Source organism: Arachis hypogaea, chromosome 18, assembly GCF_003086295.3.
Source record: "Arachis hypogaea cultivar Tifrunner chromosome 18, arahy.Tifrunner.gnm2.J5K5, whole genome shotgun sequence".
NCBI lineage: Eukaryota > Viridiplantae > Streptophyta > Magnoliopsida > Fabales > Fabaceae > Arachis > Arachis hypogaea.
Genome location: NC_092053.1, coordinates 48,257,203 through 48,282,384, shown reverse-complemented (window position 1 = coordinate 48,282,384; position 25,182 = coordinate 48,257,203). Strand labels below are relative to the sequence as shown.

Here is a 25,182-nt window from a genome sequence, read left to right as displayed (position 1 = left end):
AAAAGCCTCAACAAGGCTTTAATAATGGTGGAAGAAACAGGTTTAGCAATAGCAAGCCTTTTCCATCATCCACTCAGCAACAGACAGAGAATTCTGAGCAGAATCTATCTAGCTTAGCAAATATAGTCTCTGATCTATCTAAGGCCACTGTAAGTTTCATGAATGAAACAAGGTCCTCCATTAGAAATTTGGAGGCACAAATGGGCCAGCTGAGTAAAAGGGTCACTGAAACTCCTCCTAGTACTCTCCCAAGCAATACAGAAGAAAATCCAAAAAGAGAGTGCAAGGCCATTACCTTGCTTGGTGTGGCCGAACCCAAAGAGGAGGAGGAGGACGTCAATCCTAGTGAGGAAGACCTTCTGGGACGTCCAGTGACCAATAAGGAGTATCTCTTTGCGGAACCAAAGGAATTTGAGGCTCATCTAGAGACCATAGAGATTCCATTGAACCTCCTTCTACCCTTCATGAGCTCTGATGAGTATTCTTCCTCTGAAGAGGATGAAGAAATTACTGAAGAGCAAGTTGCTAAGTACCTTGGTGCAATCATGAAGCTGAATGCCAAATTATTTGGTAATGAGACTTGGGAAGATGAACCTCCCTTGCTCACCAATGAACTAAATGCATTGGATAGGTAGAAATTACCTCAAAAGAAACAGGATCATGGAAAATTCTTAATACCCTGTACCATAGGCACCATGACCTTTGAGAAGGCTCTGTGTGACCTGGGGTCAGGAATAAACTTAATGTCACTCTCTGTAATGGAGAAACTAGGGATCTTTGAGGTGCAAGCTGCCAGAATCTCATTAGAGATGGCAGACAACTCAAGAAAATAGGCTTATGGACAAGTAGAGGACGTGTTAGTAAAGGTTGAAGGCCTTTACATCCCTGCTGATTTCATAATCCTAGACACTGGGAAGGATGAGGATGAATCCATCATCCTTGGAAGACCCTTCCTAGCCACAGCAAGAGATGTGATTGATGTGGACAGAGGAGAGTTGGTCCTCCGACTGAATGAGGACAACCTTGTGTTTGAAACTCAAGGATCTCCTTCTGTAACCATGGAGAGGAAGCATGAAAAGCTTCTCTCACTGCAGAGTCAACCAAAGCCCCCACAGTCAAACTCTAAATTTGGTGTTGGGAGGCCACAACCAAACTCTAAGTTTTGTTGAACCCCCACATTCAAACTCTAAGTTTGGTGTTGGGAGGTCCCAACCTTGCTCTGATTATCTGTGAGGCTCCATGAGAGCTCACTGTCAAGCTATTGACATTAAAGAAGCGCTTGTTGGGAGGCAACCCAATGTTATTTAATCATATCAATTTTATTTTCTTCTTATTATTTCGTGTTTTATTAGGTTGATGATCATGTGAAATCACAAAAACTACTGAAAAATCAAAAACAGAATGAAAAATAGCATTGAAAACAGCACACCCTAGAGGAGAGCAGTTTGGCGTTTAAACGCCAGAAATAAGCATCTGTCTGGCGTTTAACGCCAGAAATAGGCACCAAGCTAGCGTTTAACGCCAGAAACAAGCATCTACCTGGCGTTAAACGCCAGAAACAAGCTACATTTGGGCGTTTAACACCAGAAACAGGCAGCAGTCTGGCGTTAAACACCAGGATTACACATCAAGGGCTTTTTACACGTCTAATTGGAGCAGGGATGTCAAGTCCTTGGCCCCACTGAATCTGTGGACCCCACAGGATCCCTACCACTTCTTCTCTCCTTTTCACTAACTCTCTTCCCCAAATACCCTTCACCAATCACCTCCATACCTCTTCCAAAACCATCATACAATCCACCTACACCCACCCACTCAAATTCAAACCATCAATCCTTCCTTTTCACACATCAAACCCCCTTGGCCGAATTCACATATCTCCCTCTATCTCCTCCATTTTCTTCTTCTTCTACTACTTTCTTTCTTCTTTTGCTCGGGAACGAGCAAACCTTTTAAGTTTGGTGTGGTAAAATCATTGCTTTTTATTTTTCCATAACCATTTATGGCACCTAAGGCCAGAGACACCTCATTGAAGAGGACAAGCCCATCACTAAGAAAAGGATGGAGCAAACAAGAGATCATGGACCTCAACAAGAATATGAGGAAATTCTCCACCATGAAGTCCCTGAGATGCCTCAGGGGATGCACTTTCCTCCACAAAACTATTGGGAGCAAATCAACACTTTCCTAGGAGAATTAAGCTCCAACATGGGACAACTAAGGATGGAGCACCAAGAGCATTCCATCATCCTCCATGAAATTAGAGAATATCAAAGAGCTATGAGGGAGGAGCAACAAAGACAAGGAAGAGCTCAAAAGCACCATTGGTTCTTCAAGAAGAGGAAGACGCCATCCTCACTAAGGTGGACTCATTCCTTAATCTCCTTGTCTATTTATTTTACTGTTTTTCAATTTTTGAGCTTTATGTTTTCTTTATGTTTGTGTCTTTACTATATGATCACTAGTGTTTAAGTGTCTATGCCTTAAAGTTATGAATATGAATCCATCACCTCTCTTGAATGAAAAATGTTTTAATTACAAAAGAACAAGAAGTACATGGTTTCGAATTCATCCTTGAAACTAGTTTAATTATTTTGATGTGGTGACAATACTTTTTGTTTTCTGAATGAATGCTTGAACAGTGCATATGTCTTTTGAAGTTGATGTTTATGAATGTTAAATATGTTGGCTCTTGAAGAATAAGAAAAAAGGAGACATACTATTTGATAATCTGAAAAATCATAAAAATGATTCTTGAAGCAAGAAAAAGCAGTGAATACAAAAGCTTGCAGAAAAAAAAATGCAAAAAAAAGAGAGAAGAAGAAAAAGAAAAAGCAAGCAGAAAAAGCCAAAAGCTCTTTAAACCAAAAGGCAAGAGCAAAAAGCCAATAGCCCTTAAAACCAAAAGGCAAGGGTAATAAAAAGGATCCAAGGCTTTGAGAATCAGTGGATAGGAGGGCCTAAAGGAATAAAATCCTGGCCTAAGCGGCTAAACCAAGCTGTCCCTAACCATGTGCTTGTGGCGTGAAGGTGTCAAGTGAAAACTTGAGACTGAGCGGTTAAAGTCGAGGTCCAAAGCAAAAACAGAGTGTGCTTAAGAACCCTGGACACCTTTAATTGGGGACTTTAGCAAAGCTGAGTCACAATCTGAAAAGGTTCACCCAGTTATGTGTTTGTGGCATTTATGTATCCGGTGGTAATACTGGAAAACAAAGTGCTTAGGGCCACGGCCAAGACTCATAAAGTAGTTGTGTTCAAGAATCAACATACTGAACTAGGAGAATCAGTAACACTATCTGAATTCTAAGTTCCTATAGATGCCAATCATTCTGAACTTCAATGGATAAAGTGAGATGCCAAAATTATTCAAGAGGAAAAAAGTTACAAGTCCCGCTCATCTGATTGGAGCTAAGTTTCATTGATATTTTGGAATTTATAATATATTCTCTTCTTTTTATCCTATTTGATTTTCAGTTCCTTGGGGACAAGCAACAATTTAAGTTTGGTGTTGTGATGAGTGGATAATTTATACGCTTTTTGGCATTGTTTTTACACAGTTTTCAGTATAATTTAATTAGTTTTTAGTATTTTTTTATTAGTTTTTAATTAAAAATCACATTTCTGGACTTTACTATGAGTTTGTGTATTTTTCTGTGATTTCAGGTAATTTCTGGCTGAAATTGAGGGACCTGAGCAAAAATCTGATTCAGGCTGAAAAAGGACTGCAGATGTTGTTGGATTTTGACCTCTCTGCACTCAAAGTGGATTTTCTGGAGCTACAGAACTTCAAATGGCGCGCTCTCAATTGCGTTGGAAAATAGACATCCAGGGATTTCCAGCAATATATAATAGTTCATACTTTGCCCGAGTTTAAAGGACGCAAACTGGCGTTCAACGCTAGTTCCATGCTACATTCTGGAGTTAAACGCCAGAAACAGGTTGCAAAGTGGAGTTAAACGCCAAAAACAGGTTACAAACAGGCGTTCAACTCCAAGAGAAGCCTCTACACGTGTAAAGCTCAATGCTCAGCCCAAGCACACACCAAGTGGGCCCCGGAAGTGGATTTTTGCATCATTTACTTATCTCTGTAAACCCTAGTAACTAGTTTAGTATAAATAGGACTTTTTACTATTGTATTTACATCTTTAGTTTCATCTTTAGATCATGTTTGGGGGCTGGCCATTCGGCCATGCTTGAACCTTCATCACTTATGTATTTTCAACGGTAGAGTTTCTACACACCATAGATTAAGGTATGGAGCACTGCTGTTCCTCATGGATTAATGCAAAGTCCTACTGTTTTTCTATTCAATACAAACTTATTCTGCTTCTAAGATATTCATTCACACTTCAATGTGAATGTGATGATCGTGACAATCATCATCATTCCCAACTTATGAACGCTTGCCTGACAACCACTTCCGTTCTACCTTAGATTGAATGGGTATCTCTTGGATATCTAATACAGGGGACCGAGTCCGAGATATTAGAATTTTCGTGGTATAAGTTAGAACCCATGGACGGCCATTCCTGAGATCTGGAAAGTCTAAACCTTGTCTGTGGTATTCTGAGTAGGATCTGGGAAGGGATGGCTGTGACGAGCTTCAAACTCGCGAGTGCTGGGCGTAGTGACAGACACAAAAGGATCAATGGATCCTATTCCAGTATGATCGTGAACCGACAGATGAATAGCCGTGCTGTGACAGAGCATCTTGGACCATTTTCACTGAGAGGACGGGAAGTAGCCATTGACAACGGTGATGCCCAACATACAGCTTGCCATGGAAAGGAGTAGGAATGATTGGATGAAGACAGCAGGAAAGTAGAGGTTCAGGAGGAACGAAAGCATCTCTATACGCTTATCTAAAATTCTCACCAATAAATTACATAAGTATCTCTATCCCAGTTTATATTTTATTTATGTTTTTATTATCAATTCACCATACCCATTTGAATCCGCTTGACTGAGATTTACAAGGTGACCATAGCTTGCTTCAGGCCGACAATCTCCATGGGATCGACCCTTACTCACGTAAGGTTTATTACTTGGACGACCCAGTGCACTTGCTGGTTAGTTGTGCGAAGTTGTGATAAAGAGTTGAGATTACAATTGTGCGTACCATGTTGTTGGCGCCATTGATGATCATAATTTCGTGCACCACTATGGCATATTTTTTGATGGGCTGAACTGAGACATTGCAAATACTGTTGAACATCACCCATTTGTGAAAATGGAAGACCTGGTGAATCTGGCTATCAAGGTGAAAAAACAGCAAAAGGCGAAGGAGCTATAAAATTCTTCCAACCCTACTTCAAGGTGGGATTCTAGAGGTGCTAATTTCTGAGAGAATATTGGGTCCAAAACTACCAAATCAAAGGAGAGGCCTATAGACCAGCATAGAAGGAAGAACGCGCCTATTTCACTTCTAAATCTCCTTTAAGACATCGGGAAATTACCTGCTTTAATTGCCACAGATTAGGCCATTATGCTTCTGAGTGTCCAAATAAAAGTACCATGATCATTAAACCGAATGATGTTTTCTTAGAATCTGATAACTTAGATGCATATGAGGACATGCCACATGCAGATGATGCTACAGATGATGATGATATAGTTGAGTATGTTGTTAGTGATGAGACCCTTGTTACTAGGCGGATCTTAAATGTTCAAGCCAAGAATGATCGTCTAAAACAACATGAGAACATCTTTCAGACAAAAATTTTGTTGGGAGACAAGGTTAGACTCATGATCATTGATGCTGGAAGTTATACAAGTGTTGTTAGCTCTACCATGGTTACAAAATTGGGAATGCACCAAACACCCTAACCCGTACAAGCTGGAGTGGCTAAGTGATGTTAGTGAACTGAAGGTTGTAAAGCAAATCCATGTACAGTTCTCTATTGGGAGATATAGTAATGAAGCACTATGTGATGTGGTACCCATGAAGGCTTGTCATCTAATCCTAGGGCATCCATGGTAGTATGATAAGAAGGTATTCCATAATGATTTCACAAACCGATACTCCTTTACTTACCTTGGGAAGAAGGTTACCCTTGTACCTTTATCCCCAAAAGAAGTTTACTTGAAGCAATTGAGCATGCGCGAATCCATAAAAAAGTCTTTAGGATGTGAAAAGATTGAAAAACATGAGGGTAAAGAGAAGTCTCTGAGAGAAGAAAAGAGTACAAAAAAGAGTCAAGGTCTGAGTGAAGAGAGTTGTAAGAGAGAAAAATCTATGGGTTCAAAAGAGAGTGAGAGTGCTCACAAAATGTGTTTTTATGCAAAAGAGAGGGATCTGAAGCTAGTTTAGGAAAAAGAGAATTGGTGTTAGTGAGATTTCGAGAGTCTTTACTATCTACCATTGAAACTAACCATGAACTATATAGTGCCTTTATGTCACTTTTGCAGGAATTTGGAGATGTCTTCCTGGAGGAGATGCCACTAGGTTTATCTTCGTTACGAGGCATTGAGCATCAGATTGACTTTGCCCCTAGTACAAGCATTCCAAACCTTTTGGCTAAGGATTTTGTAAGAGAAAGCATGAGTCATTGTGCTATTTCGGTACTTTTAGTGTCCAAGAAGGATGGCTCACAGAGGATGTGTGTTGACTGCCGAGCTGTAAACAAGATTACAGTAAAGTATCGCCATCATAAACTTAATGATATGCGGGATGAATTGCATAGTTCTATTATTTTTACTAAAGTTAGTTTAAGGAGTGGTTATCATCAAATACGAATGAAACCTGGTAATGAATGGAAAATAGCTTTCAAATCAAAATACAGATTGCATGAGTGGTTAATTATGCCATTTGGATTGATAATGTACCTAGTATATTCATGAGATTAATGAATCATATTTTGAGAGAATTTTGAAAAAAAGTTTGTAGTTGTTTATTTTGATGATATTCTTATTTATAATAAATGTCTTAATAATCATATTTTGCACGTTAAATCCGTTTTAAAGGTCCTTAGAAAGGAAAAATTGTATGCTAATCTCCCGAAGTGCTTGCTTTGTTTGAGTAAAGTAGAGTTCCTAGGTTTTGTGATAAGTTCTGGGGGGATTGAGGTAGATGACAAGAAAGTGAAGGCTATTAGGGACTCATAGTGTCTCTGATGTTCGAAGTTTTCATGGTCTTACAGGTTTTTATAGGAGTGGTTGATGCGCATAAACTTGTTATGCTACGATTTAGGAAATTGCACGATCGGCAAAATTCCTTCCGGCAAGTGCACCGGTTATCGTCAAGTAAAAACTCACAATAGAGTGAGGTCGAATCCCACAAGGATTGGTTGAATGAGCAATTCGGATTAGAATTATGTTCTAGTTGAGCGGAATCAAAATTTAGATGAGAATTGCGGAATGTAAAATTGCATGAATTAAAGAGCGAGAAGCTAAATTGCTGAAATTAAAAGGGATGGGGTGATTGCATGAATTTAATTGCAGAATGTAAAAAGAAAGTGGTAGATCAGAAATGGGGAATTCATTGGGTGTTAGGAGATATTGAGATCTCCGAATCAAAACATTTTTATTTCTTCCTCAACCAATGCATTCATTGAATTTTGCTTGGCAATCTTATATGATTGGATCCCAATCCCTTGGCTCACCAATTCTCTCTAAAAACGAACAAATTCCCAATCCCTTGGTTTAAATGTTCATAAGAAGAGATGATGCTCGATCACTGATTATACCACACAGTTTCATGAACCACAATTTGGTAGGATTACATGTCACAATATCCATCCAAACCCCAATCCAATTCACTGTGAGAAAGCTTCTCTAGCATGAATCCTCCATTCCTTTCCCAAGGTTCCGAAGGATTCCAATTATGGGTAGTTTCTTTCCCAAGACAACTACCCAATGGAATTAGATCGAGAAGCTTTCTAACAAAATTCAAGAGAAAAGATTGAAGAAGAAGATAAAACTATTATTGATTCATTGAATTACAATAGAGCTCCCTAACCCAATGAAAGGGGTTTAGTGAGTCATAGCTCTGAATTCAATTACAAAACTAAAAGAAAATGATCTCAAGTTCTCCCCCGATGATCCTAACTAACTTAAATTCTATCCTATTTATACACTTTCTAAATTGAGCTTCTGTTGTGTTTCTTGGGCTTTGAGGCCTTTCCCTGATTTCCTTTTGCTTTGGGTTTATGGTCCATAATCCTGATGAGGCTGTGATCCAATTCTGTAACATTCATTGAGCAGACTTAGTGATAAACAAGTAATGACATAAAACTCAACAAATTAAAGCTCCAGACTCATCAATCCTTCAGGTCCAATCCCATAAACCATGATATTCAATTGGGTTTCATACCATAATACGTTTAAGTTAATGTTTGTGCTCAAATGCTAACTTAAACTTCAAGATATTTGGCCCAGAAACCTCTTTCAAAAAGTGGCGTTTAAGTTGAAGTTTAAGTTTCAGTTTAAGGTTAAACTGAAACTTAAACGTGGAAATGGAAGAAAGCAACCCAGGAGTGTGAAAAGTCGAACACGTTTAAGCTTCAGTTTAGGGTTGAACTGAAGCTTAAACGTGGAAATGAAGGAAGCAACCCTGGAGGAGGAAAAATAGTCGAACACGTTTAAGCTCCAGTTTAAGGTTAAACTGGAGCTTAAACGTGGAAATGCTCCTGGTGCCTTTCTTACTTCTGGCGTTTAACCTCCAGTTTAAGGTTAAACTGGAGGTTAAACGTGGAAATGCTCCCTGGTGCCTTTCTTACTTCTGGCGTTTAACCTCCAATTTAAGGTTAAACTGGAGGTTAAACTTCAGTTCCAGCATTTCTTAGCCTTCATGATTCTGGCGTTTAAGCTCCAGTTTAGGCTTAAACTGGAACTTAAACGCCATTTCCAGCATTATATGGCTTGGTAGTTTAAGTTCCAGTTTAAGCTTAAACTGGAACTTAAACTCCACATGTGATATTCAAGCTTCCTTTATTGATTTTGTTGCTTCCTTGCCTAGCCTCTTCTTCCCTGAAATCATCCAAACAATTGCATCAAAGTCTTGCAAAATTTCATGAGAAATCTTCCATTCATAGCATTCAAGTAATATGACTAAAAACTCATGGAATTTGCATCAAAATCATATTGTTTGGATGGTTCATTGCTTTGTTATTCATTCAACCATTCTTGGTTACTTTAAGCTCAATAAAATGCATAAAACAACTAAAACTAACAGAAAAATGCTAGTGAAACTAGCCTAAGATGCCTTGGCATCACAACACCAAACTTAATACTTGCTTGTCCCTAAGCAAGTCCTGAGTTATTTGAGAAGAAAGTATGAAACAGAAAGCAATTACATTGGCTATATTAGCAAGCAATTGAAGTTCATCAAAAGGGTTTTATGCAGAAAGTTGCAGCATCACTTTTTCATTCTTATCAGGTAAGATTATCACTTTTTCATTGCATCCATCAAACACTGCTATGGCCTCTTGTTATTCTTATGTCCTTGGCACTTTTCTCTTCTTTGTTTTTCCTTTCTTTTTCTTAGAGCTCCTTTGCTCCTTGTTTGCTTAGTATCATGTGTTGCACAATCCTTTGGCATTTTCTTTTTCTTATCAGTGCACTACACATATCCACTACAGGCATTTTAGTTCACATTTCTTCTTGAGACATTGGTGCCCAGCACCTCTTTGTGTGACTAAATGTTTTGTATTTAGGTTGCTCTTGATAATGGACTTTTGGTTGATAATCCCGGGTTAGTTAACCCAAGTTACCAAGTGTTGAAACACTCCTCAGAACCTATTCATCCAAGCATATCCTTAATACATAAACACCACAGGCATTTGTCTCAGAAGTTCAAACCATTGGTGCCTAACTTATTTTCTCAATTTTTTTTTTTGCTTTTTGGTTGCCCTTTTTCAGTGGATTTTTCTTCTTCTTTTTCTTTCTTTTTCATGGCCAAAGACATTTATTCATCAAGATCCATAGACAGTTTTCAATTTCTACACAAAAAATGATAATTCTACACTCTATTTCCAGTGATCTGACTAAACAATCAAGCATGCATACCACCACTTAATTCTACTTGATTTGTCACTAATTGAGCCAAGTTACTTTTGTTCAAACTTTTCTTTTATTTTTGGAAACAGAACAAGCATGGCAAGCATTTGTTTAAGAAGGTGAAGTTATATCCAAACATCTAGGCATTCATTTTATTCAAAGCAATAAACAGACAAACATACTAGAAACTTCACATTCCAGAAATATTCAACAATTACAATTTAAACCAGAACAAGCATGCTTTTGTTTGCCCTTTTTAAAGAATTGTCAAGGAACAACACCACCTTGTGAAATTCCTTGTTTTCTCTTTGTTGCCAGGAAACATTTTGATTTCTCCTTCTTCTCCTAGTTGTTGCTTCATGTTCTTTCTCAGATCCTTGTTTCCTTTCCTGCAAAGAGTGATGAAGTTGCTTGCTTCTCAAGCACTTGAGTGGTTAGCTCAACTATGTATGGGCAAGTGTCTGAGTCTTAAGTTGGTGTGTGAACACCAAACTTAGTCTCCTACTTACTCCTCTGCTCTTTGAGTCCTTGAATTCTCCTTGGAATGAAGTTGCTGCTAAGGATTTTAAGCATTTCTGTGATTGCTTAGAATGGTTGTTCCTTTCGTATAATTCAAAGGTTGTTGTGTTCAGTTGATCTTTATGGTGGAACACCAAACTTAGAGTCACACATTCCCCTTTGAATTATTGATCCACGAATTCATTGTTTGGTGTGAAACACCAAACTTAATTCTTTGCAATGCACAGAAACTACTTCACCCTTTTTATTGAAACAAATAAAAGAAACAGCAAAGGGGTATTACCTCAGGTTGGGTTGCCTCCCAACAAGCGCTTCTTTAACGTCACTAGCTTGATGGTTGCCCCTTGTTAGGGTGGATTGTAGTGCTTGATGTCCTCTCCTCTCACTATGAAAACGTCCCCATTTGATTCCTTCATGATCTCCAAATGTTCCATAGAAAGAACTTTCCTGATTGTGAACACTTGAGGGAGCTGGGAAGGAATGGTTTTGAGGCCAGGTGGGATTGGCAGATAATGACTTGATATCACTTTATCTCCCGGAGAGAAACCTTCAGTGGGAATTTTCTTGTTTCTCCACCCTCTTGGCAATTTCTTTACAATTATTCCCTTTCTCTTGAGGATTTCTTCATTGACCCTTATGCCAGGAGGATCCTTCTGATCTGTTTCTATTGATTCTTGTGGCTTTAACTCTTGCAATTCTTGTTTGCCTTCCAAGGACTGTTTCAGAGTTTCAGCTGCTGGATTGCTTTCCTCCAAACACAGATGGCTACTATCATCCTTAGGCTTTTCAGGTTCTGGTTCAGGCTCAGATGCAGGTTTGAAAACATTGAAAATGAGCTGTTCATCATGTATTCTCAAGATTAGCTCTCCTTGTTCTACATCTATGAGCGCTCTAGCAGTGGCTAGAAATGGCCTTCCCAGAATGATAGGGTGTAGGTAGCTTTCCTCCATGTCCAAAATGACAAAGTCTGTGGGGAAGAAATAATTTCCCACTTTCACCAGCACATTTTCAACTACCCCTTCAGCTTGCTTCTGAGTTTTGTCAGCCAGTTGTATGATTACATCAGTGGATCTCACCTCATTCAGTTGTAGCCTCTTCATAAGAGTCAGAGGCATCACATTTATGCTAGCTCCTAGATCACAGAATCCTCTGTCAATTTTTGTTTCCCCTATGATGCAGGGGATATGAAAACTTCCTGGGTCTGTTTTCTTAGAGACTATGTCCTTCTTGATGAGGGCACTGCATTCTTTGTTCATTATTACAGTTTGTCCTCCCTTCAAAACTCTTTTCTTGCTCAGCAATTCCTTTAAATACTTGATATGTGTAGGCATCTGCTGGAGAATCTCAAGAAAGGGAATATTGATATGGAGAGACTTAAATGTCTCTAAAAACCTTGAATAGGTTTTCCCTTTTTCACCTCCTCCTAACCTCTGAGGAAATGGTGCTTTTGGTTGGTATGTTTCCAGCATGCCTTTTTGCAGTTCCTTGGCTTGCTCAGTTTCACTTTCCTGCTTAGCTTCTTCCACACCTTCCTTCAAGATTTCTGTCTCCTGTTCTGAGGGTCTGATTCCTTCTTCTTCTGAGACTTCCTTCAATATGGTGATGGCCTTGCATTCTTCCCATCTCACTCCCTTTTGTTCCCCTTTAGGATTCTTCTCTGTGTCACTAGGGAACACTGCAGTTGACTTGGGGGTCTGTTGAGATAGCTCTCCTACTTGAGACTCCATCCTCTTGAGTTTTTCACCATGGTTCCTTAAGGTGGATCTCACATCATCCCTAAAGCTTTTCAACTCACTTATGTCCTGACCCATGTTTGCCAGCATTCCTTCTATCCTGTTTAATTGATCTTGAAATTGTTGGCTCGGATTAGGTTGGGTAGGTTGATTATTTTGGCCATGATATGATGGTTGGGAGTAAGTGTTTTGTGTGGCTTGATATGATCTTTGGTTGGAGTTTTGGTATGTGGACTTGTTATGTTGGTTTTGCTGGTTTCCCCACCCAAAGTTTGGGTGGTTTTTCCAGCCTGGGTTGTAAGTGTTGGAATGTGGATCATATGGTTGCCTTTGATGATTTCCTACATAATTGGCCTCTTCCCAATCACCTCCTTCAGTGCTTGCTTCCTCTTGATCTTGTGTGTGTATTGCAGCCACTTGCTTTGTTTCTAATTTCCTGGTGAGCTCTGCTAGTTGCTTGGCAAACACCTTGTTTTGGGCTAGAATTGTATCAACATGGTTCAGCTCCATGACTCCCTTAGTGTTGTGTCTCTCTGATGCATAGTAGTACTCATTCTCAGCCACTGTCTCAATCACTTCAATGGCTTCTTCCACAGTCTTTTTCCTGTTCAATGAACCTCCTGATGAATGGTCTACAGCCTTCCTTGATTCATAAGAAAGTCCATCATAGAAAATGTGCAATTGCACCCAGTCATGGAACATGTCTGGTGGGCATTTCCTTGTCAAATCCTTGAACCTCTCCCATGCCTCGTAGAGAGTTTCACCATCTTGTTGTCTAAAAGTCTGAACCTCAGATCGAAGCCTATTGACCTTTTGTGGGGGGTAGAAACGTGCCAGAAACTTGCTTTCCACCTCGTCCCATGTTGTTAGGCTCCCCCTTGGGAATGATTCCAGCCACTGAGCTGCCTTGTCCCTAAGTGAAAATGGGAACAAAAGCAGTTTATAGGCATCTTCCTGGACTCCATTAGACTTCACAGTGTCGCAAATTCTCAGGAATTTTGTGAGATGTTGGTTTGGGTCTTCATTAGCACTCCCACCAAATGAACAATGATTCTCCACAAGTGATATTAGCTGTGGTTTGAGCTCAAAATTGTTGGCCTGAATGGGTGGTTTCTGAATGCTGCTACCACAATTCCCAGATGTTGGGTTTATGTATGAACCAAGAACCCTCCTCTCGGGAATGGCATTGTTTCCATCAGCTCTCCCAGGGTTATGAACTTCTCTTTCCATGTTGAGATCTAGAGCTTCCTCAAAATTGTCCTCAGATTCTCCTTCAGATTCTTCTTCTCCCAGTACTCTCTTCCCTCTTGCTTCCCTTCTAAGTCTATGAAGGGTCCTCTCTGGTTCGGTATATGGAGGAGTTGATGTCTCTCCTCTCCTACCTGTCATACAAGAACACAGCACAGGCAACAAACAAGTAAAATACTCTTGGTTAATGGAAGAGTATGGTTAGAGCAGTTGAGGAATTAATTCAAATAGTTAGTGAGTCAGTGAGTTAGTTGCTTGAATTTAAAGGCATAAAGAAAGAAAGCATGTAACAGAGTGCAGAAATTAAAATTCAACAAGTAACTTGAACTGAATGAACAAAGCAAGAAAAATGCTCAATCTAGTTAACTTCCAATTTGAGAATTGTCAATCGAAAACCAATCCCCGGCAACGGCGCCATAAACTTGATGCGCATAAACTTGTTATGCTACGATTTAGGAAATTGCACGATCGGCAAAATTCCTTCCGGCAAGTGCACCGGTTATCGTCAAGTAAAAACTCACAATAGAGTGAGGTCGAATCCCACAAGGATTGGTTGAATGAGCAATTCGGATTAGAATTATGTTCTAGTTGAGCGGAATCAAAATTTAGATGAGAATTGCGAAATGTAAAATTGCATGAATTAAAGAGCGAGAAGCTAAATTGCTGAAATTAAAAGGGATGGGGTGATTGCATGAATTTAATTGCAGAATGTAAAAAGAAAGTGGTAGATCAGAAATGGGGAATTCATTGGGTGTTAGGAGATATTGAGATCTCCGAATCAAAACATTTTTATTTCTTCCTCAACCAATGCATTCATTGAATTTTGCTTGGCAATCTTATATGATTGGATCCCAATCCCTTGGCTCACCAATTCTCTCTAAAAACGAACAAATTCCCAATCCCTTGGTTTAAATGTTCATAAGAAGAGATGATGCTCGATCACTGATTATACCACACAGTTTCATGAACCACAATTTGGTAGGATTACATGTCACAATATCCATCCAAACCCCAATCCAATTCACTGTGAGAAAGCTTCTCTAGCATGAATCCTCCATTCCTTTCCCAAGGTTCCGAAGGATTCCAATTATGGGTAGTTTCTTTCCCAAGACAACTACCCAATGGAATTAGATCGAGAAGCTTTCTAACAAAATTCAAGAGAAAAGATTGAAGAAGAAGATAAAACTATTATTGATTCATTGAATTACAATAGAGCTCCCTAACCCAATGAAAGGGGTTTAGTGAGTCATAGCTCTGAATTCAATTACAAAACTAAAAGAAAATGATCTCAAGTTCTCCCCCGATGATCCTAACTAACTTAAATTCTATCCTATTTATACACTTTCTAAATTGAGCTTCTGTTGTGTTTCTTGGGCTTTGAGGCCTTTCCCTGATTTCCTTTTGCTTTGGGTTTATGGTCCATAATCCTGATGAGGCTGTGATCCAATTCTGTAACATTCATTGAGCAGACTTAGTGATAAACAAGTAATGACATAAAACTCAACAAATTAAAGCTCCAGACTCATCAATCCTTCAGGCCCAATCCCATAAACCATGATATTCAATTGGGTTTCATACCATAATACGTTTAAGTTAATGTTTGTGCTCAAATGCTAACTTAAACTTCAAGATATTTGGCCCAGAAACCTCTTTCAAAAAGTGGCGTTTAAGTTGAAGTTTAAGTTTCAGTTTAAGGTTAAACTGAAACTTAAACGTGGAAATGGAAGAAAGCAACCCAGGAGTGTGAAAAGTCGAACACGTTTAAGCTTCAGTTTAGGGTTGAACTGAAGCTTAAACGTGGAAATGAAGGAAGCAACCCTGGAGGAGGAAAAATAGTCGAACACGTTTAAGCTCCAGTTTAAGGTTAAACTGGAGCTTAAACGTGGAAATGCTCCTGGTGCCTTTCTTACTTCTGGCGTTTAACCTCCAGTTTAAGGTTAAACTGGAGGTTAAACGTGGAAATGCTCCCTGGTGCCTTTCTTACTTCTGGCATTTAACCTCCAATTTAAGGTTAAACTGGAGGTTAAACTTCAGTTCCAGCATTTCTTAGCCTTCATGATTCTGGCGTTTAAGCTCCAGTTTAGGCTTAAACTGGAACTTAAACGCCATTTCCAGCATTATATGGCTTGGTAGTTTAAGTTCCAGTTTAAGCTTAAACTGGAACTTAAACTCCACATGTGATATTCAAGCTTCCTTTATTGATTTTGTTGCTTCCTTGCCTAGCCTCTTCTTCCCTGAAATCATCCAAACAATTGCATCAAAGTCTTGCAAAATTTCATGAGAAATCTTCCATTCATAGCATTCAAGTAATATGACTAAAAACTCATGGAATTTGCATCAAAATCATATTGTTTGGATGGTTCATTGCTTTGTTATTCATTCAACCATTCTTGGTTACTTTAAGCTCAAGAAAATGCATAAAACAACTAAAACTAACAGAAAAATGCTAGTGAAACTAGCCTAAGATGCCTTGGCATCACAACACCAAACTTAATACTTGCTTGTCCCTAAGCAAGTCCTGAGTTATTTGAGAAGAAAGTATGAAACAGAAAGCAATTACATTGGCTATATTAGCAAGCAATTGAAGTTCATCAAAAGGGTTTTATGCAGAAAGTTGCAGCATCACTTTTTCATTCTTATCAGGTAAGATTATCACTTTTTCATTGCATCCATCAAACACTGCTATGGCCTCTTGTTATTCTTATGTCCTTGGCACTTTTCTCTTCTTTGTTTTTCCTTTCTTTTTCTTAGAGCTCCTTTACTCCTTGTTTGCTTAGTATCATGTGTTGCACAAGCCTTTGGCATTTTCTTTTTCTTATCAGTGCACTACACATATCCACTACAGGCATTTTAGTTCACATTTCTTCTTGAGACATTGGTGCCCAGCACCTCTTTATGTGACTAAATGTTTTGTATTTAGGTTGCTCTTGATAATGGACTTTTGGTTGATAATCCCGGGTTAGTTAACCCAAGTTACCAAGTGTTGAAACACTCCTCAGAACCTATTCATCCAAGCATATCCTTAATACATAAACACCACAGGTATTTGTCTCAGAAGTTCAAACCATTGGTGCCTAGCTTATTTTCTCAATTTTTTTTTTGCTTTTTGGTTGCCCTTTTTCAGTGGCTTTTTCTTCTTCTTTTTCTTTCTTTTTCATGGCCAAAGACATTTATTCATCAAGATCCATAGACAGTTTTCAATTTCTACACAAAAAATGATAATTCTACACTCTATTTCCAGTGATCTGACTAAACAATCAAGCATGCATACCACCACTTAATTCTACTTGATTTGTCACTAATTGAGCCAAGTTACTTTTGTTCAAACTTTTCTTTTATTTTTGGAAACAGAACAAGCATGGCAAGCATTTGTTTAAGAAGGTGAAGTTATATCCAAACATCTAGGCATTCATTTTATTCAAAGCAATAAACAGACAAACATACTAGAAACTTCACATTCCAGAAAGATTCAACAATTACAATTTAAACCAGAACAAGCATGCTTTTGTTTGCCCTTTTTAAAGAATTGTCAAGGAACAACACCACCTTGTGAAATTCCTTGTTTTCTCTTTGTTGCCAGGAAACATTTTGATTTCTCCTTCTTCTCCTAGTTGTTGCTTCATGTTCTTTCTCAGATCCTTGTTTCCTTTCCTGCAAAGAGTGATGAAGTTGCTTGCTTCTCAAGCACTTGAGTGGTTAGCTCAACTATGTATGGGCAAGTGTCTGAGTCTTAAGTTGGTGTGTGAACACCAAACTTAGTCTCCTACTTACTCCTCTGCTCTTTGAGTCCTTGAATTCTCCTTGGAATGAAGTTGCTGCTAAGGATTTTAAGCATTTCTGTGATTGCTTAGAATGGTTGTTCCTTTCGTATAATTCAAAGGTTGTTGTGTTCAGTTGATCTTTATGGTGGAACACCAAACTTAGAGTCACACATTCCCCTTTGAATTATTGATCCACGAATTCATTGTTTGGTGTGAAACACCAAACTTAATTCTTTGCAATGCACAGAAACTACTTCACCCTTTTTATTGAAACAAATAAAAGAAACAGCAAAGGGGTATTACCTCAGGTTGGGTTGCCTCCCAACAAGCACTTCTTTAACATCACTAGCTTGATGGTTGCCCCTTGTTAGGGTGGATTGTAGTGCTTGATGTCCTCTCCTCTCACTATGAAAACGTCCCCATTTGATTCCTTCATGATCTCCAAATGTTCCATAGAAAGAACTTTCCTGATTGTGAACACTTGAGGGAGCTGGGAAGGAATGGTTTTGAGGCCAGGTGGGATTGGCAGATAATGACTTGATATCACTTTATCTCCCGGAGAGAAACCTTCAGTGGGAATTTTCTTGTTTCTCCACCCTCTTGGCAATTTCTTTACAATTATTCCCTTTCTCTTGAGGATTTCTTCATTGACCCTTATGCCAGGAGGATCCTTCTGATCTGTTTCTATTGATTCTTGTGGCTTTAACTCTTGCAATTCTTGTTTGCCTTCCAAGGACTGTTTCAGAGTTTCAGCTGCTGGATTGCTTTCCTCCAAACACAGATGGCTACTATCATCCCGTGCGCATCGATGAGTGCATCCCAAATTCTTGATTTTCCATGATTCCTCCACTTTGCATGCTTTCCTCTTCATTCCTTTGATCCATTCCTAGCCTTTTCAACCTGAAATCACTCAACAAACACATCAAGGCATCTAGCGGAATCAAAGGTGAATTAAAATTAACCAATTAAGGGCTTAAAAAGCATGTTTTTACATTTAAGCACAAATTAGGAGAAATACATGAAACCATGCCATTTCATGGAATAAATGTGGGAAAAAGGGTGATAAAATCTCCTAAATTCAGCATAGAATGCACCACCAAATAGTGGTGCATCACTCCTCCCCTCAACCTAGGAGGTTTAGAAACGCATACTGAAAGGAAATACAACAGTAAAACTCGAATGTGGTAAATGATAGGCGTCCTCTCCTAAGAGAGATGTAAAATACACTTTAAATATTAAACAGATGACTAGTAAGGGTAAAACAGTCTATCCAGTGCTAAAATTCACTTCTGGGGCCCAGTTGGTGAGTGTTTGTGCTGAGTTTTGGTGAGATCCACGTGCTATGAGGCTCCTAGGGCATTGAGAAAACTCCATTTAGATTTCTGTAGCTCCAGAAAACCTCTTCCGAGTGAAAGGAGGTTAGATCCGGACAGCATCTGCAGTGCTTTCTCTGTCTCTGAATCAAACTTTTGCTCCAGCTCCTCAATTTCAGCTGGAAATTACCTAAAATTGCATAAAAACACAAAAACTCATAGTAGAATCCAAATATGTGAATTTAACACTAAAATCTATAAAAAATTAATAAAAACTAAGCAAAACATACTAAAAACTATATGAAAATAATGTCAAAAAGCGTATAAAATATCCGCTCATCAAGGAGGTTTGTTAAAGTTTTTTCCACTCTTACTGCACCTTTAAATGAAATCATCAAGAAACATGTAGGCTTTAACTGGGATCAAGAACAAGAACTTGCTTTTAACACCTTGAAAGATTTGTTGTGTTTTGTCCCCATTCTTATTTTTTCAGATTTTCTAAAACTTTTGTAATAGAATAGAATGTGATACTTCTAGGATCAGTATAGGTGCTGTTTTGATGCAGAAAAAGCGAGCAATTGCTTATTTCAGTGAGAAGTTGAATGGAGCTTGTCTTAACTACTCAACTTATGATAAGGAGCTTTATGCCTTGGTGCGAGCTTTGGAAAGTAGCAACATTACTTGCTACCTAAGGAATTTGTGGTGCATACTGACCATGAATCTCTAAAACACTTGAAGGGCCAAGGAAAACTGAACAAGAGACATGCAAAATGGATAGAATTTCTTGAATCCTTTCTATATGTAATTGCTTACAAGAAAGGTAAAGAGAATGTTGTCATTGATGCACTATCTAGGAGGTATTCCTTAATCACTACCTTTACTTCTAAGTTGTTAGATTTTGAGTGTATAAAGGAATTGTATGCAACCAATTTGATTTTTCCTCTATATATGCTGCATGTGAACATGGCGCACATAACAAATTCTATAAGCATGATGGTTTTCTTTTTCGGAGTAATAGGATTTTTGTACCTACTTGTTCAATTAAGGAGTTACTTGTTCTATAAGAATTTGGATGTTTTATCTGAGTATTTTTATTGGTCCCACATGCGTAGAGATATTGAAAAGTTTTGTGCTAAATGCATTGCATGTAAACAAGCTAAATGTATGTCATTACCACATGGTTTGTATAGTCATTTACCTGTTCCTGTGCATCCATGGGATGATATTTCTATGGACTTTGTTCTTGGTTTGCCTAGAACTAGGAGAGGTCGAGATAGTATTTTTGTTGTGGTAGACAGGTTTATTAAAATGGCATATTTCATTGCATGCCATAAAACTGATAATTCTACAAATATTGCTGATCTATTCTTTAGAGAGGTTGTGCGCTTACATGGTGTTCCCCAAACTATTGTTTCTGATCATGACGTAAAATTCTTAAGTCACTTTTGGAAAGTTTTGTGGAGTAAGTTATAAACAAAATTGTTATACTCCACTACTTGTCATCCTCAGACTGATGATCAAACTAAAGTGGTAAATATGACATTAGGTACCATATTGCGTATTGTTATTGGTAAGAATTTGAAAACCTAGGAAGATTGTTTACCTTTTATTGAATTTGCTTATAATAGGACAATCCATTCTTCCACTAATTTTTCACCATTTGAATTTGTCTATGGTTTTCATCCTCTAACTGTTTTAGATTTAATACCTTTATCTTTGAATGATCTTGTTAACTTAGATGGAGCAACTAAGGCTATGACGGTTAAAACAATACATGCATAGGCTCGTGACATGATTAAGGGAAGAGGAAAGCCACGGCTGAAAGGGTAAACAAGGGAAGAAAGCTTGTAGTTTTCGAACCAGGAGATTGAATTTGGGTTCATTTGAGAAATGAGAGATTTTCTACTCACAAAAGTCCAAACTTGATGCTAGAGGGGATGACCCATTCCAAGTGCTTAAGAAGACCAACGATAATGCCTACAAGATTGACCTACCATGTGAGTATAATGTCTCAGCTACTTTTAATGTTTCTGATCGCTCTCCTTTTCATATGGACACATATTCGAGGATGAATCTTTTTGAGGAAGGAGGGAATGATACATGCTCGGGAGGACAATTGGGACATTCAAAGGCCAAAGCGCAGAATGGAAAATTTGCACTTTCAGAGGGCTCCCATCACTAGAGCACGTGCAAAAAAAATTCAAGGAGAGCTTTAGGAACTTGGCAGCACTTGTACATGAGGAGTTACATCAAGTTCTAAGCAAGGGAGAAAGGAGAAGGCCCATTGGGCTAAGTCAGGACAGCAAAAAACCCAATAATGCTCTTCAAATTCAGTGGGAGGCATAAATTATTATTTAATTTTTGAAATTATTAGACCTATTTTTAGTTTGTTTTGTTGTTAAAGTTGGTTAGGAGATTTGTTTAGTTCTGATTTTCTTAGTAGTATTTTTAGGAATTTTAAATTTAAATAAAATCTGATATATTCTAATAAGATCAAATCTGATTTAAATTAGTTATCATATCTTTAGAGTTTTTAAAACTTAACTCAAATTTGATCTAATCTATTAAGATCAAATCCGATTTAAATTAGTTATTGATGAATCCATATTTTATAATAATTTTTTGTTTGAAATGAGTGGATTTCATCACATAAACTTGTATTTATTCACCGAAATAGCACGATTTTGTGAATTCTCTCTCAATTGTACCTTATTGTTGAAAACATGTTTTTTGTGCTCTAAATTGTTAAATTAATTTCACTTTTATTCTATTCGATGTCTTGATATGTTTGTGAGTGATTTCAGGACCAATAGGCAAGGATGACTTTGAAGAAGTGGAGGAAAAGCATGCAAAGTGGGAGAATTCACAAAGAATCAAAGGGGGAGAGCATTCGGATGCATGCGTACGCACATAATGGTGCTTATGCACAGGTGTAAAAAATTAGTTAGCGTGCATATGGACATGGACGTACGTACGCACGAGTACGAGCGCATGCCTCATTTATAAAATCACATGCTGAGCGTTTTAGGGGCATCTTTGGCCCAATTTTGGAGGTCCTGAAGCGAAAAGGGAAGCTCACTCAAGGAGAAAGGAAGACAACACAATCATACACAATTTTTAAAAGTTTTAGTTAGTTTTTCATAGTTTTTCCTAGAGAGTGAAACTCTCACTTCTTTCTAGTGTTTATTTGGGTTTTTGAACTTTGCACTTTAGTTTTGGAATTTAGCTTGTCTCAATTATATGTTGTTCTTAATTTTCTCATCATTTACACTACACTTAGATTTTCTTATGATTATGATTACTTTGTTAGTATATGCATTTGTGAATCCTTGAGTTTCTTGTTAATAAATTTGATGTTTTGAGATTTATATATGCTTGATTGAATTGTTAGTATTGATTGTTTGCATTGTTTGGCTATAGTTTCCATTAGATTTTGCAATTTACTATGCTTTATTATTATGCCCACCAAGTGTTTGTTGAAATGCTCATTTTGAATATGGAGTATATTTTCATTCATTGGCTTAGGGTTTGAGTAATTAGGATCTTAGAGTCATTAATGTCCAACATTGAATGGTAGTTTTGGGTTGTTGGTTGATCTTGTTTTCACTAACGCTAGTTTTTTACTAAGTTTAATTAGTAATTAGCTAGGATTTGTGAATTAAGACCAATTATGCCTATTTGACTTTTCCCATTATTTAGGGGTTAACTAAGTGGATTTAACTCGTTGTAATTGCCATGGTTATGGTTATGACAAGCATAGGATTTCTTAACTCTTAATCCTTAGTTAAGGTTCTTTCATGTATTTGAATTACATTCTTCACTAGCTTATTGCTTCAATTTTCCATAGTTTGCTTTAATTGTCTTTTAATATAGTGGTAGCTTAATCGTTGCTTCCATTTCATACTTGCTTAGTTAATTGTTTTGCTTGTTTATTAATTCTAGCTCTTTGTCATTTAATTATTTTTGGCTTATTTAATTTCTAATTCCTTTAATTTTCATTTAATGCGTGAAAACCCTAGTTCAAAACCAATGATGCGCACTTGATTGCTAGTCCAAGGGAGAACAACCTGGGATTACCACTCTTGGTTAATTGTTTTGTAACTCTGTCACACTATTTGGTTAAACTTTGATCCATGTTGTTTGTCAGATGGGAGCTATACTTATAACGAATCCATCATTTCATTTAGCGAAATTCCTAACTGACATCCAATGCGACATTAGTTATCTTTAGCTAGTTGTTAGTAGTCTATTTAAACACCTTTGGTGAGATAATTTACACAACTTTTGTTGAATAAAATTTTCAGTTGCAATGAATCAGGCTCATATAATAAATAATAGATAATAATTTGGAAGATAAGTTGGTAGCGCTCAGTTTCTAGTATGATCATGACGTACCAGAAATTGGGTCGTTACAATTTGGTATCAGAGAAGTTCGTTGCCAGTAGAGCCTAGGGAGTGGACTGACTATGCTTCATTGCATACTCTGCTTGTATGTCTCATGCCATTAGGGTATCTTCAAGATACATTTGGCATGAATGTCTATGAGCACTCATTTTGGAAATGTTCGTGCTTAACTTAAGATATTAAGACTGATCACCTTAATATTAATTATTTGGTATGGATAAGACCTCAATGACTGTGAATAGGCATAGTTTAATCGAGCTCTGAATGACAAATCGATGTGAGCCAGAGCTATCTTCATAGCTATTATGATCTTCATGGCTATGGCTATGTGAGATTTGGATGCTGTAAGGAATGGACCGATCTCTTGGTTAGGATGGCTTGAAGGAAATAGACTGCTTGAAAATGGATGCTGCACGTAGCTGAAATTTTGAGGGCAAAATTTTCTTTTAGGAGGGTAGAATGTAAAACCCAGTTTTTCGAGTACACGAGATCTTTTCTGAAGGTACGGATTTCTCCGGAAGATCAATAAAGGAAATACCTCTGCTGTATCTTCAAGAATCTCAATCCTCATTATCATTATGTCATCCTTAAGGTAGAACCTTTTCTGAGGCAAGCTCGATAACGCAATCACGAAGAACATAGTTTTTGAACCAGATCGGTTAGGAGTTTTGATTCTAGTTTTCGTAAATGGTCTTTGTTTGACGAACCGGACTCGATTCATGAGAGAAGAGAGATAATAGTATAATATTAGTATTATATTAGTATTAGAAGATGCTTGAATTATATTATAAGGTTACCTGGTCTATTTTAGTTAAAAACAAGAAATCGGTTTAACTGGGTTCACAGTTTACTGGTGCAGCTTAGCACCAGCACTCTCTGATGACTTTAGCAATGCTAAGGCCTCATCATACATCTTCTATTATCATAATAAATATGTTATTAGTATCATTTATGCTAGTAGCTCAGAAAATAATTTTTAGAGATGTTTTTACAAGTGTTCCGATACATCTAGTTTTAATAGTTATACACCTGAGATATTTTAATATTATTTTAATCCACCTCCAAGCGAACCAATCACAACTCACCTTACACCCCCAATACACTCCAAGGCTGGTCATTTACTCCCTTTGGCCGAAATTGAAAGGAGATAAAAGAGAGAAAACTTCATGAACACTTAATCTTCAAAGCTTGATTTCTTCTGAACTAAAACTCAAATCAAAACTCCGATTTCACCAAAATAATCCTCTCTTATGCCTCTACATAACCATGTAACTTATCAAGGCTGGAAATAAGGTAAGATGGCTGTCCCTTCCCCTTTGAATTCAGTTTTCAAGGAAGCATGCTTAAAACATGTGTTTTCTTGATGTTCTTCCTTAGATCTCTTGCTTAACTTGACTTGTGAGCCAAGAATCTTCAATTCCCCACACGTATAAGGTGAGGAATCCCTTCCTAACATGTTGATTAAGGTTTGGTCAGTTGAGGTTTTATGGATTCAAAGTTGTTCTTGTTGTATTCTAGGAGAAAAAAGTGCTTTAAGAACACTTCAAAGAGTAACCGGATTTGGAGCAGCAAATCAAGGTAGGATTTGGTAAAATTAATCTTCATTAATTGTGTTTGAGTTGTTTGATTATGATATGATTTGGTTATGCTTGAAATTGATTGTTTATATGAGTGATTCTTGTTGAAATTTTGGTGAAAATTTGATGAAATTTGATGATATTCAAGCTATGAATGCATGTTCTTGTGGCTGCTGGAATTTTGAACCCTAGGACTCAAATTGGGGTTGAATTTGTGTTGAAATCCAGTAGGAAATAAAGGGCTTTAGTGGCTGCAATTTTATTGTGAATTTTGGTAAAAATCGATTGCTGAAAAGATTGAAAAATGGGTAAAAATAAAGAAAGAATCTAAAAAATTTACGAAGAACACGAAGAACACTTTAAGTGTGGTGAAGAACAATGAAGAACACCTTTTAGATCTTGAAAAGGGCAAGAACGTAAATATTTTGGTGTTTGGGGGTTATTTTGTAGTTTTTGAAAGTTAGGGTGGTTAAAGTAGAAATATTAAAAGTTACGGGTGGTAAAAAGTGAATTTAAAAGGTTAAAAGTTAAAGTGGAGTAATTTTCGAAATTTTAATGATAAAATAATAAATAATAATAAAATATTAAATAATAATATTTAATTAAAAATAATATTTTAATAAAAATAATA

At 37.6% G+C, this 25,182-nt stretch overlaps 1 non-coding gene across 1 annotated transcript; it reads left to right on the top strand.

Moving 5' to 3' along the window:
- The first annotated feature begins 12,948 nt into the window (after positions 1 to 12,948).
- LOC112774283 (small nucleolar RNA R71) lies at positions 12,949 to 13,052 on the top strand. The gene has a single exon (XR_003188778.1). It is a non-coding gene; the product is annotated as a small nucleolar RNA R71 (small nucleolar RNA).
- The last annotated feature ends 12,130 nt before the right edge of the window (positions 13,053 to 25,182 follow it).